Genomic DNA, 11,773 nt, shown 5'->3' on the forward strand with positions numbered 1-11,773 from the left:
GTTTTGATGCAATATTACAAATATGGTTATTACTTCCTAATTAGCTTATAAGTTGTATACAATTCTAATAAAAACTTTATTTTTTTACTTGACACATTTCTAAATTTCTCCAGCAGAATGTGTGAATGAAAGACTTAAGAATACATCTCACCTAGGCAGCCTGGGTTGAACTCTCCATGTGAGAATACCAAGCTTGGCTGGGCACGGTGCCTCACATCTGTAATCCCAACACTTTGAGAGGCTGAGGCAGGAAGATTACTTGAAGCCAAGAGTTGGAGAACAACCTGGGCAACAAAGTGAGACTCCATCTCTACAATTTTTTTTTTAATTAGCCAGATGCAGTGGTGCACACCTGTAGTCTCAGCTTCTCAGGAGGCTGAAGTAGGATTGCTTGAGCCCGTGAGCCCAGAAGTGTGAGACGGCAGTGAGTTACGATCACACCACTGCATTAGAGCCTGAATGGCAGAGTGAGAGCCTATCTCTAAACTAAGTAAACAAATACAGACATACGTACATAAAATAATAATTATTATAATAAAAAGAATACAAGCAGTCTGCAATTTGTGTATTGTGGTGCTAACTGCAACTCATGTATGTTGTACCCTCATTTTTCACAATATCATGGTAACTAAATAACTGTGCAAATTAAGAGTACAGTTCTTATGTGCATGTTTTATAGTTAATACATACTGTTCAAAAAAAGCACTACCTGTATTAAATAAGAATGATATGGGTGGATTTGTCTACTGCCTAATAAAACACATGATAAAGCACTACAAATGAAAGACAATAGTTCTTACAAGCAGATAGGGAATGAAGAGGAAAAATAATAGAGGGGCATCTCAGTCAAGATTCAACTTTAGTTTATAATAAATATAAAACTTTTCTCTCAATTTTTGGATCTGGATTATACATGCTGTTATTACTAATTTTACATATGACTCTCTTTCTTAATCATTTATTTAGTCAATTAATAGATTTATTTATTCAGAATTTATTCAGTCAGCTTCTGTGTGAAACTACCATCCAAGCCAAAAATAGAAATAGTAGAAAACCTTACATCTACCTAAACCATCCTCCTCAACTACCTCCCTTTCACTTCTCAGATGCAAATACAATTTTATGTGTGTATGTGTGTGTGTGTGTATGTGACTTTTATTTTAACTTGAGGTATAAGTTCAGGTTTATTACATAAACTTGTGTCATGGGGCTTTGTTGTACTGACTATTGCATCATCCACGTATTAAGCCTAGTACTCATTAGTTGCTTTTCCTGATCCTCTCCCCCCACCCCCACCCTCCACTTTCTCAAAGGCTCCAGTGTGTGTTCTTCCCCGCTATGCGTCCCTGTATTCTCATCATTTAGCTCCCACTTGTAAGTGAGAACATGCGGTATTTGCTTTTCTGTTTTTGAATTGCCATTTAAAAAATTGGTACATCTAATTCATGCCATAACATTATTTTATTTAGTTTTAGCTTGCTTTTGAACTTCATAATAACTGTGCCATATGTAGTCTCTGGACATGCTTTTTTACTTTATATTATTAATACTGTATGCAGCTATAGTACATTTACTATTACTGTTATATAATTTCTACTGTGTGAAAAAGAGCAGTTTATTTACTCTCCAGTTGATGGACATTGGATTGTTGCCATTTTTTTTTCTTTTATGCTAAGAACAAGACTGTCAAGAAGCTATGTATATTCCTATATCTTTTTCTGGCACACAGATATAATGTAAGTGTTTATCACAAAGATTCAGTTCTTTATCCCTGTAGAGTTGATTTCTGTGTATGTTATGACGTAAGGATCTGATTTCATTTTTTGTACTCATATGGAACTAATTTTTCCAGCTTCATTACCAAACAGTCTTCTTTCTCTATAATTTGCCATGCCATCTTTGCTTATGTCAGTGTTTCCTAAGAGCATGGGATCCTCTGGGCTGTAGATTCTTTATTATTATCATTATTTGCCTATCCATACTCTAATGCCACACTGCTCTAATTACTGTAGCTTTATAGTAAGTCTTCTTATTTGGAAAGTCTTATCCTCTCCTTATTCTTCTACTGAAGTCTCTTGGCTATTCTGAGTGCTTTGCTATTCCATATAAATTTTAGAAGTCATTTATAAAGTTTCATTAAAATATTACATTTAGAATTTTTAAAGGATTAATTTTCTGTAAATTAATAGTCATTTTGGGGATAATTGACATTTATAATTGTTTTCCAATCTATTAACATGGTGTATCCCTATATTTACTTACCTTGCCTTTAATGTCTTGTAGTAAATTTCTATAATATTCTGCATAAAACTTTGGTACATTTAAAAAATGTATTCCTTGTGTATTAGTTAGGGTTCTTTACAGAAACAAAATGTATATTCTGCAATATACATATACACACACACACAACATGCACACATGCACACATATATGCAGAGACCTAACTCTGGTGGAATATGTTCCAATTTGAGGACAGATTAAGATGCATATCTCAGCTCAGGCAGACAGGCAGAGAGAGAGAGAAGGAGAATTCACCCTTCTTCTACCTTTTTGTTCTCTTCAGACCCTGGATGGATTGGATGATGCTTATCTGGACTGGAGAGGGCAGTCAGTTCAGTCTGTTGATTCAAATACTAATCTTATCTAGAAGCACCCTCACAGACTCATCCAGAAATAATATTTAGCCAAATATTTGGGCACCCTGTGGTCCAGTCAAGTTAACACATAAAATTAACCATTATACCTTGGTATTTTATTGTCGTTATAGTAATTTACTGTTTTGTTGCTGTTATAAATGGTAAAATTTAAGTATTATTGCCAAATATTGGTTGTGGGAATATTGAAATGCAATCTTATGCCCATCAAATTTTCTAAATTCTGGTATTATTTTGTGTAATTTTTACTAGATTTAAAAAAATTATATAATTATGTCACTTTCAGATAATGACAGCTTTGTTTCATTTATTTATTTATTTATTTTTTATCTTATCACACTTGTCAAGACACTTACTTTGAGTGAGTAGAATTAAAAAAGTGAGTTTTTATATAATTTTAAAAAAGTGCTTTCAATATTTCTCATCTAGAATGATATTTGAGGTGTGCCTTTTGTAGATACCATTTATTATATTTCCTTTTACATTTAGTTTAGTAAGAATTTTTTTATTCTGAATGGCAAATTTTTATGAACTAATTTTCCAGTATTTGTTGAATAGAACATTTTAGTCCTTTATTCTGCTGTAAATATACATTTTCTAATAGTGGAAAACAAATGACATAATAAATAAAATTTATTCAATTAATATATCTTGAGAGAAAATATACAATAGTCTCCTGTATCAAATACCAGATAGTGAGAAAAAGGGAAAATCTTTCTGAATATAAAAGCAAAGAAAGAAAAGAAAATATTGATATTTTCATGCAGTCAAATGCTCTACCACAGAGCTATACCCCCAGAATGTTGATATATTTATTTTTCAAAGTTTAGAAACTTCTGAGTTATATTAAATGTCTTAAAGAAAAATAAGAAAGAAAGTACCAACTGGGCAGGGGAAATACTTGTACTATGTAGCATCAATGTGTCATCAATCATGTCAACATGTCAGCTCTTATGAATCAGTAAGAAAAGAACAAAAAATACTACAAAATAATTTGGACAAGAGATCTGAGCATGTCATACAGAAATATGTCAGATGTTTCCAAATCACTTTATATTTAATACAATTTACCCTCCATAATGATCGAAGAAATACAACTTAAAAATAGAAAAATGTTTGCCTTTTGAAATCTCAACTATAGAAGAGAAAAATAATAGTAACCAGTATTTGTAAGAATTATGGATCTTGATGTAGTTATATCCTAGTTCACTCATTATTCTGAAAATATTTATTTATTTATTTATTTATGAGACAGGGTGATGCTCCATTGCCCAGGCTGGAACACAGCGGTGCAATCATGGGTCACTGCATGCTTGACCCCCCAGCTCAAACAATCCTCCCAACTCAGCTCCCAAGTAGCTGAGACTATAGGTGCATGCCATTACACCTGGCTAATTTTTCAAAATTTTTTGTAGTGATGTATGTCACTATGTTGCCTAGTCTGGTTTTGAACTCCTAGGCTAAAGCAATCCTCGTGCCTCGTCTCCCAAAGTACTAGGATTACAGGCATGGGACACTGTGCCCAGCCAAATATTTATTTTGTGTAAATTATAATTATTATGGATCAGGCATTATACTAGGTGTCTGCAAAATCCATCTCAAACATATATTTTTGAAGTATATAAGTCTCAACTCTATGTTGAAACACTGGAAACACTTATTTTAAAATTAGAAGCAAGAGAAATACACTGCTGTCATAATTTTTATTCAGCATTACTGTGGAAGTTCTGGCTAGTGCAATAATTCAAAAAAAAAATAAGTTAAAGGTATAAAGATAAAATGTTGAAGTAAAGGGGCCACAGTCTTTGCTTTCTTGAAACTTAGAATCCAGTAGTAATCTGAATTGTTACAGTCTACTTAAGAAGAGATTTTGAAGTGAACATGAATTATGTAAAATATCTTTTTACCAAGACCTGATAATTTGGCTTCCAGAATTTTAGCTTAAGAAATAATTAGATTTAAATGAAACTAATATAGAAAATGCTCATCAAACATTAGATTTAGCATTGAAAAACTATAAACAAATAGAATATCCTAAAAATTGCTTAAAATTATAATGACCTATTTGAGTTACTATTTGTATTAAAAAAATACAAAATACAGGTTGGGTACGGTGGCTCATGCCTGTAACCCCAGCACTTTTGGAAGCCAAGGCAGGTGGATCACTTGAGGTCAGGAGTTTGAGACAAGCCTGGCCAACATGATAAAACCTTGTCTCCAATAAAAAAAAAAAAATACAAAAATTATCTGGGCATGGTGACGTGTCTGTAATCCCAGCTACTTGGTAGGCTGAGGCAGGAGAATTGCTTGAACCTGGGAGGTGGGGTTTGCAGTCAGCCGAGACTGTGTCACAGCACTCCAGCCTAGGTGTAGAGTGAGACTTCATAAAAAAAAAGGAAGAAGAGGAAGAAGAATAAACAATATGTAAGGAAAAAAAAAAACAGTTTCAAAGGGTGCATATGCCATATGAATCCTTGTGGTCCATCCAAAGTTTAATTTCTTTATCATCAAGCCTCCTTTTACAATGCCTCAGGTCTGGCTTTCTGACACAGAGACCTTGCCTGACTTAGAAGAGATATTTATGTAACCTGTCCTGCCACATTCCAGAGAGGCAGCCATTCCCGTTGCTGTCTCTTTGCCACAGAAGCATACCATTATTGCTAGCCTATCTGCTTCAGTCTTTTTAGGTATGAGCTACATTCCAATTCCTGCATCTATGAGATTTCAGGGGTACATGTTTAGCTCTCCATGCTGTTATCAACAGTTTCTTCATTTGGTTTTATAGAAATGGGAAATACTTCATTCTCTCTAATTAAACACTTGTGATTTCTATTATTATCAGTTTTTTACTTTTAATACACTCTGAGCTTTCTTTACAGATCCTGGATATAGATGATGGACTAATGTTTATTGCCCATTTTTGATAGTTTTTTCTAAGTACTGCATAGAAGAACTGGTATTTTGATTTGGAATGACACAGTAGTACCTACCATTCTCAGCACTGAAGTCTCAGCCAAACTTGTAAACAGGAAGAGTCCTTGTGAATATCCTGTTAGATTAGCTAATAGAAAAGCATGCAAATAATTTGAGTAGACAATTTCAACAATGTATAAAAAGATGTGCAAACTCATGAGTAATGTAATTGGGTATTATTTTGTAGTAGTCAGACTTTAAAATTTTTTTAATGCCATGAACACTTATAAGGATATTTTCATACATTGATGATGGAAATGTGAATTACTACAGCCTCTGAAAATTAGGTATTTGTCAGATACATAGTTTGGAAATATTTTCATTCTCAATGTTGTCTGTTTATTCTGTTGATGGTTTCCTTTGCTGTGCAGAAGCTGCCTAGTTTAATTAGTTCTCACTTGTCCATTTTTGTTTTGGTGCAATTGTTTTAGAGGACTTAGTTATAAATTCTTCTCCAAGGTGGAGTCCAGAATGATGTTTCCTAGGCTTTCTTCTAGGATTTTTATAGTCTGAAGTCTTACATTTAAACATTTAATCTATCTTGAGTTAATTTTTGTATATGGTGAAATGTAGGGATCAAGTTTCATTTATCTGCATATAGCTAGCCAGTTTTCTCAGAATTATTTATTGAATAGAAAGTCTTTTCCCCATTGCTTATTCTTGTCAATTTTATTGAAAATCAGATGGCTGTACATGTGTGCCTTTATTTCTGGGTTCTCTGTTCTGTTCCATCGTTTCATGTGTCTGTTTTTATACCAGTATCATGCTATTTTGGTTATTGTAACTTTATAGAATAATTTGAATTTGGGCAATGTTATGTCTCCAGCTTTGTTCTTTTTGCTCAGGATTGCTTTGGCTATTTGGGCTGCTTTTTTGGTTCCATATGAATTTAGAATAGCTTTTTCTAATTCTGTGAAAAATAATATTGGTAGTTTTATACGAATAGCATTGAATCTATAGATTGCTTTGGGCAGCATGGTCATTTTAACAATATTGTTTCTTCCAATCCATGAGCATTTTTTTTTTGAGTTTGGCTATGAATTCATCTGTTCTGGGGCTTTCTTTGGTGTTAGGTTTTTTACTACTGATTCAGCTCCAGAACTCAATATTGTTTTGTCCAGTTTTCAATTTCTTCTTGATTCAATCTTGAGAGACTTTGTGCTTCCAGAAATTGATCCATTTACTGACAGCATTAAACAGATCATTGAGGCACAAAACTAAGGAATTCTGTACTTAAACTCAGCACTTGACCAATTAGACCTAGTAAAAATCTACAGAACACTTCATCCGTCAACCACAGAATATACATTTGCATATGAAACATACTCCAAGATTGACCACATGCTTGGCCATAAAACATGTCTCAATAAATTAAAAAAAAAATCCAGATCATACTAACCATACTCTCAGAACACAATGGAATAAAAATAAAAATTGATACCAAAAAATCTCTTGAAACCACACAATTACATGGAAATTAAACAATATGCTCCTGAATTACTTTTGGTCAAACAACAAAATCAAGATAGAAATAAAAAAAAAATTCTTTGAAAGAAATGGAAACAGAGACACAACATGTTAAAATATTTGGGATGCAGCAAAGGAAGTATTAAGAGAAAGTTTATAGCCCTAAATGCCTACCTACCTCAAAATACTAGAAATATCTCAAAATTAATGATCAAACATCACTCCTAGATGGAATAGAAAAACAAGAACACACTAAACCCAAAGCTCAAACATCACACCTAGAGAAATTAGAAAAACAAGAGCACACTAACCTCATAGCTAACAGAAGAAAATAAATAGCCAAAATCAGAGGGGAAATGATTGAAAGTGAGACCTCCAAATCCATACAAAGATTCAGCAAATTCAAAAGTTAGTTATTTGAAAGGATTAAGAAGATCAATGAGCTGCTAGCTAGATTATTGAAGAAAAAAGAGAAGAGGTCCAAATAAGCAAAATTAGAAATGACAAAGGTGACATTACAACTGATTCCACAGAAATACAAAAGATTCTCTGGGACTATTATGAACACCTCTGCAAATACAAACTAGAAAATTTTCTAGTTAAATTTTTTTTTAAATGTATAAATCCATCTGTCCAGCAGTTTCACTTTGGGCTTCTGGTTTTCTGTCCTATAAAAATGAAAGTGCTGGTAGGTAAAAATGTATCATGAAGGATGTGTATTTCAGCATTGTTCAGAATGGCCAGGATATAAAATAATATCAAGAATAAATTTAAAAATCAACTTTACACAATGTAAATGCCCTTAATAGGAGAATGAATGGTTGAATAAATTTTAGAATGTTAGGCAACCCTTAAAAATAATAAATTTTTGAACTAATTCTCTCATTGCTATCCTTCATGTATTGAGTGAAAAAAAAGATGCAGAAAAATGTTTATTTTATGATCACATTTTTGTGAAAAAAGTACTAGAGCCCTTAAATCTATGTGTGCATTTATTCACATGCATAGGGGGTATATTATTATGGCAGTGGGGAAATAAATATGAAAATGATACATTAGGTTGCTAACATGGGTTATTTGTGATGGTTGGGCAGAGGAATAATGTGAGTAGAATAAGGGGACAGCAAACAAAACAGAATAAACATATAAAATCACATTTTTCAATTTATGTAAAAGTTATATGTTAATATAATAAATTAAGGAGATAAAAGCAAAACAAACTGCAGAACTCTGAATTTCAATAGAAAAACAAACGAAACCAGAATCCCAAGGAATAAATTTGTTAGCTAATATTCTCACACAGAAATTGAACTTCCATCATTCTTGTCAGTGGAAAAGAATTGTTAATATAACAAATGAGCCAGGCAGAGTCAATATCAGATTTAATACAAGGCGTAATCATAATTGAAGATACAGAAATCAAACAATAAAACATAATGTAGAGTTAGCTTCAATTTTGAATCTTCCTAGGGCTTAAAGTTTTCTAGAATAAATTTTCCATAGCGAAAGATTTGTTTGCCTGTAACTATTAAGCCACAGAGAAAAATAAACTGCTTTAATTAATCAATGTTTGATGCATTGGTGGTGTTTTCTTCAACATTAAATAGACTATCTTTCTGTTATGATTAATTGATTTCTGAAGCCACAATACCCGGGCTGAAAGGGCACGAAAGGTGAACAGGATACATTCTTGCTATGTCTGTAGACAGAAATTCTTGCTCCAGCGAAGTAGTTATCACAGTGTGGTCCAGGTATCCCTGAGGATTTCCAAAACTTTTTCAGGTACACAAGGTTAAAAACTTCTTTTGTAATAATACTAAAACATTATTTGCCTTTTATACTGTCATTATCTCACAAGAGTATCTTGGAGTTTTCCAGAGGCTACGTGATATTTTATATCTCAACAGATTAAACTCAGAAGCAGATACTAGAATTTAGCGCTTTTCTATTTTTAAAATATAATAAACTGATAATTGTAAGTAGAGTGTTTCTCTGAGTTCTATAAGCTGTTCTAGCAAATTGCTTGAACCTAAGAAAAGGGTTGTGTGAACACTAATTTATAACCAGTCAGTCAGAAGCACAGGCTACAACCTCGGACTTACGTAGGCATCTAAAATGGAGATCTATCTTTAAGAAATGAGCCCTCGGTCTAAAAGATCTGACACTATCTCCAGTAGATAGTGTGGGATTGAATTGGAGGACACTCAGCTGATGTTTGCTGCAGAATCTTGGTATGTATATGGGGAAAACCCTCACATATCTGGTGAAGTGTTGTGTTGAGTGGTGTGTAAGAGAGAATAAAACACCTTGGTTTTGTTGAACCTCTTCAAGGAGAACTACAAACCACTGCTCAAGGAAATAAAAGAGGATACAAACAAATGGAAGAACATTCCATGCTCATAGGTAGGAAGAATCAATATCATGAAAATGGCCATCCTTCCCAAGGTAATTTACAGATTCAATGCCATCCCCATCAAGCTACCAATGACTTTCTTCACAGAATTGGAAAAAACTACTTTAAAGTTCATATGGAACCAAAAAAGAGCCCGCATCACCAAGTCAATCCTAAGCCAAAAGAACAAAGCTGGAGGCATCACACTACCTGACTTCAAACTATACTACAAGTCTACAGTAACCAAAACAGCATGGTACTGGTACCAAAACAGAGATATAGATCAATGGAACAGAACAGAGCCGTCAGAAATAATGCCACATATCTACAACTATCTGATCTTTGACAAACCTGACAAAAACAAGAAATGGGGAAAGGATTCCCTATTTCATAAATGGTGCTGGGAAAACTGGCTAGCCATATGTAGAAAGCTGAAACTGGATCCCTTCCTTACACCTTATACGAAAATCAATTCAAGATGGATTAAAGACTTAAATGTTAGACCTAAAACCATAAAAACCCTAGAAGAAAACCTAGGCATTACCATTCAGGACATAGGCATGGGCAAGGACTTCATGTCTAAAACACCAAAAGCAATGGCAACAAAAGCCAAAATTGACAAATGGGATCTAATTAAACTCAAGAGCTTCTGCACAGCAAAGGAAACTACCATCAGAGTGAACAGGCAACCTACAAAATGGGAGAAAATTTTCGCAACCTACTCATCTGACAAAGGGCTAATATCCAGAATCTACAGTGAACTCCAACAAATTTACAAGAAAAAAACAAACAACCCCATCAAAAAGTGGGCGAAGGACATGAACAGACACTTCTCAAAAGAAGACATTTATGCAGCCAAAAAACACATGAAAAAATGCTCACCATCACTGGCCATCAGAGAAATGCAAATCAAAACCAAAATGAGATACCATGTCACACCAGTTAGAATGGCAATCATTAAAAAGTCAGGAAACAACAGGTGCTGGAGAGGATGTGGAGAAATAGGAAAACTTTTACACTGTTGGTGGGACTGTAAACTAGTTCAACCCTTGTGGAAGTCAGTGTGGCGATTCCTCAGGGATCTAGAACTAGAAATTCCATTCGACCCAGCCATCCCATTACTGGGTATATACCCAAAGGACTATAAATCATGCTGCTATAAAGACACATGCACACGTATGTTTATTGCAGCATTATTCACAATAGCAAAGACTTGGAACCAACCCAAATGTCCAACAATGATAGACTGGATTAAGAAAATGTGGCACATATACACCATGAAATACTATGCAGCCATAAAAAAATGATGAGTTCATGTCCTTTGTAGGGACATGGATGAAATTGGAAATCATCATTCTCAGTAAACTATCGCAAGCACAAAAAACCAAACACCGCATATTCTCACTCATAGATGGGAATTGAACAATGAGAACACATGGACACAGGAAGGGGAACATCACACTTCGGGGACTGTTGTGGGGTCGGGGGAGAGGGGAGCGATAGCATTGGGAGATATACCTAATGCTAGATGACGAGTTGGTGGGTGCAGCGCACCAGCATGGCACATGTATACATATGTAACTTACCTGCACATTGCGCACATGTACCATAAAACCTAAAGTATAATAATAATAATAATAATAATAATAATAAAAGAAAAAAAAAAAAAGAAATGAGCCCTCGGTCTAAAAGATCTCACACTATCTCCAGTAGATAGTGTGGGATTGAATTGGAGGACACTCAGCTGATGTTTGCTGCAGAATCTTGGTTTGTATGTGGGGAAAACCCTCACATATCTGGTGAAGTGTTGTGTTGAGTGGTGTGTAAGAGAGAATAAAACACTTTTATTTTGTTTTGTTTTTCTGTATTTTTCGGTACCATGCTACATTTTTATCTTACTTAAAGGATATACAAGATTACAAAGGATTTTACAAAATACGCAGATTAACAGCCAGATTAAAGGGATGCAGAGAGTGGGGTATGGGAGAAGCTTCCATGCCCTCTCTGGGTGCACCACCCTCAGTAACCTCCGTGTGTTCACCTATCAGGAAGGCTCACTGAAGCCTGTCTTTTTGGAATTTTATGGAGACTTTATTAAGCAGATATGGTTGATTAAAACTTTGGCCACTGGCGATCAGCTTAATCTTCAATCCCTCTTTTTTCCCAGAGGTGGTTCTAAATCAGCTGAAGCTTTTTAAAGTACCCCAGCCACCAGTCATCTCAGTAGCATAAAACAAACAAACAAAAAAACCCACTCATCACTCCAGAGATTCCAAGGATTTTAGGC

This window comes from Pongo pygmaeus, chromosome 10 (assembly GCF_028885625.2).
Source record: "Pongo pygmaeus isolate AG05252 chromosome 10, NHGRI_mPonPyg2-v2.0_pri, whole genome shotgun sequence".
Taxonomy (NCBI): domain Eukaryota; kingdom Metazoa; phylum Chordata; class Mammalia; order Primates; family Hominidae; genus Pongo; species Pongo pygmaeus.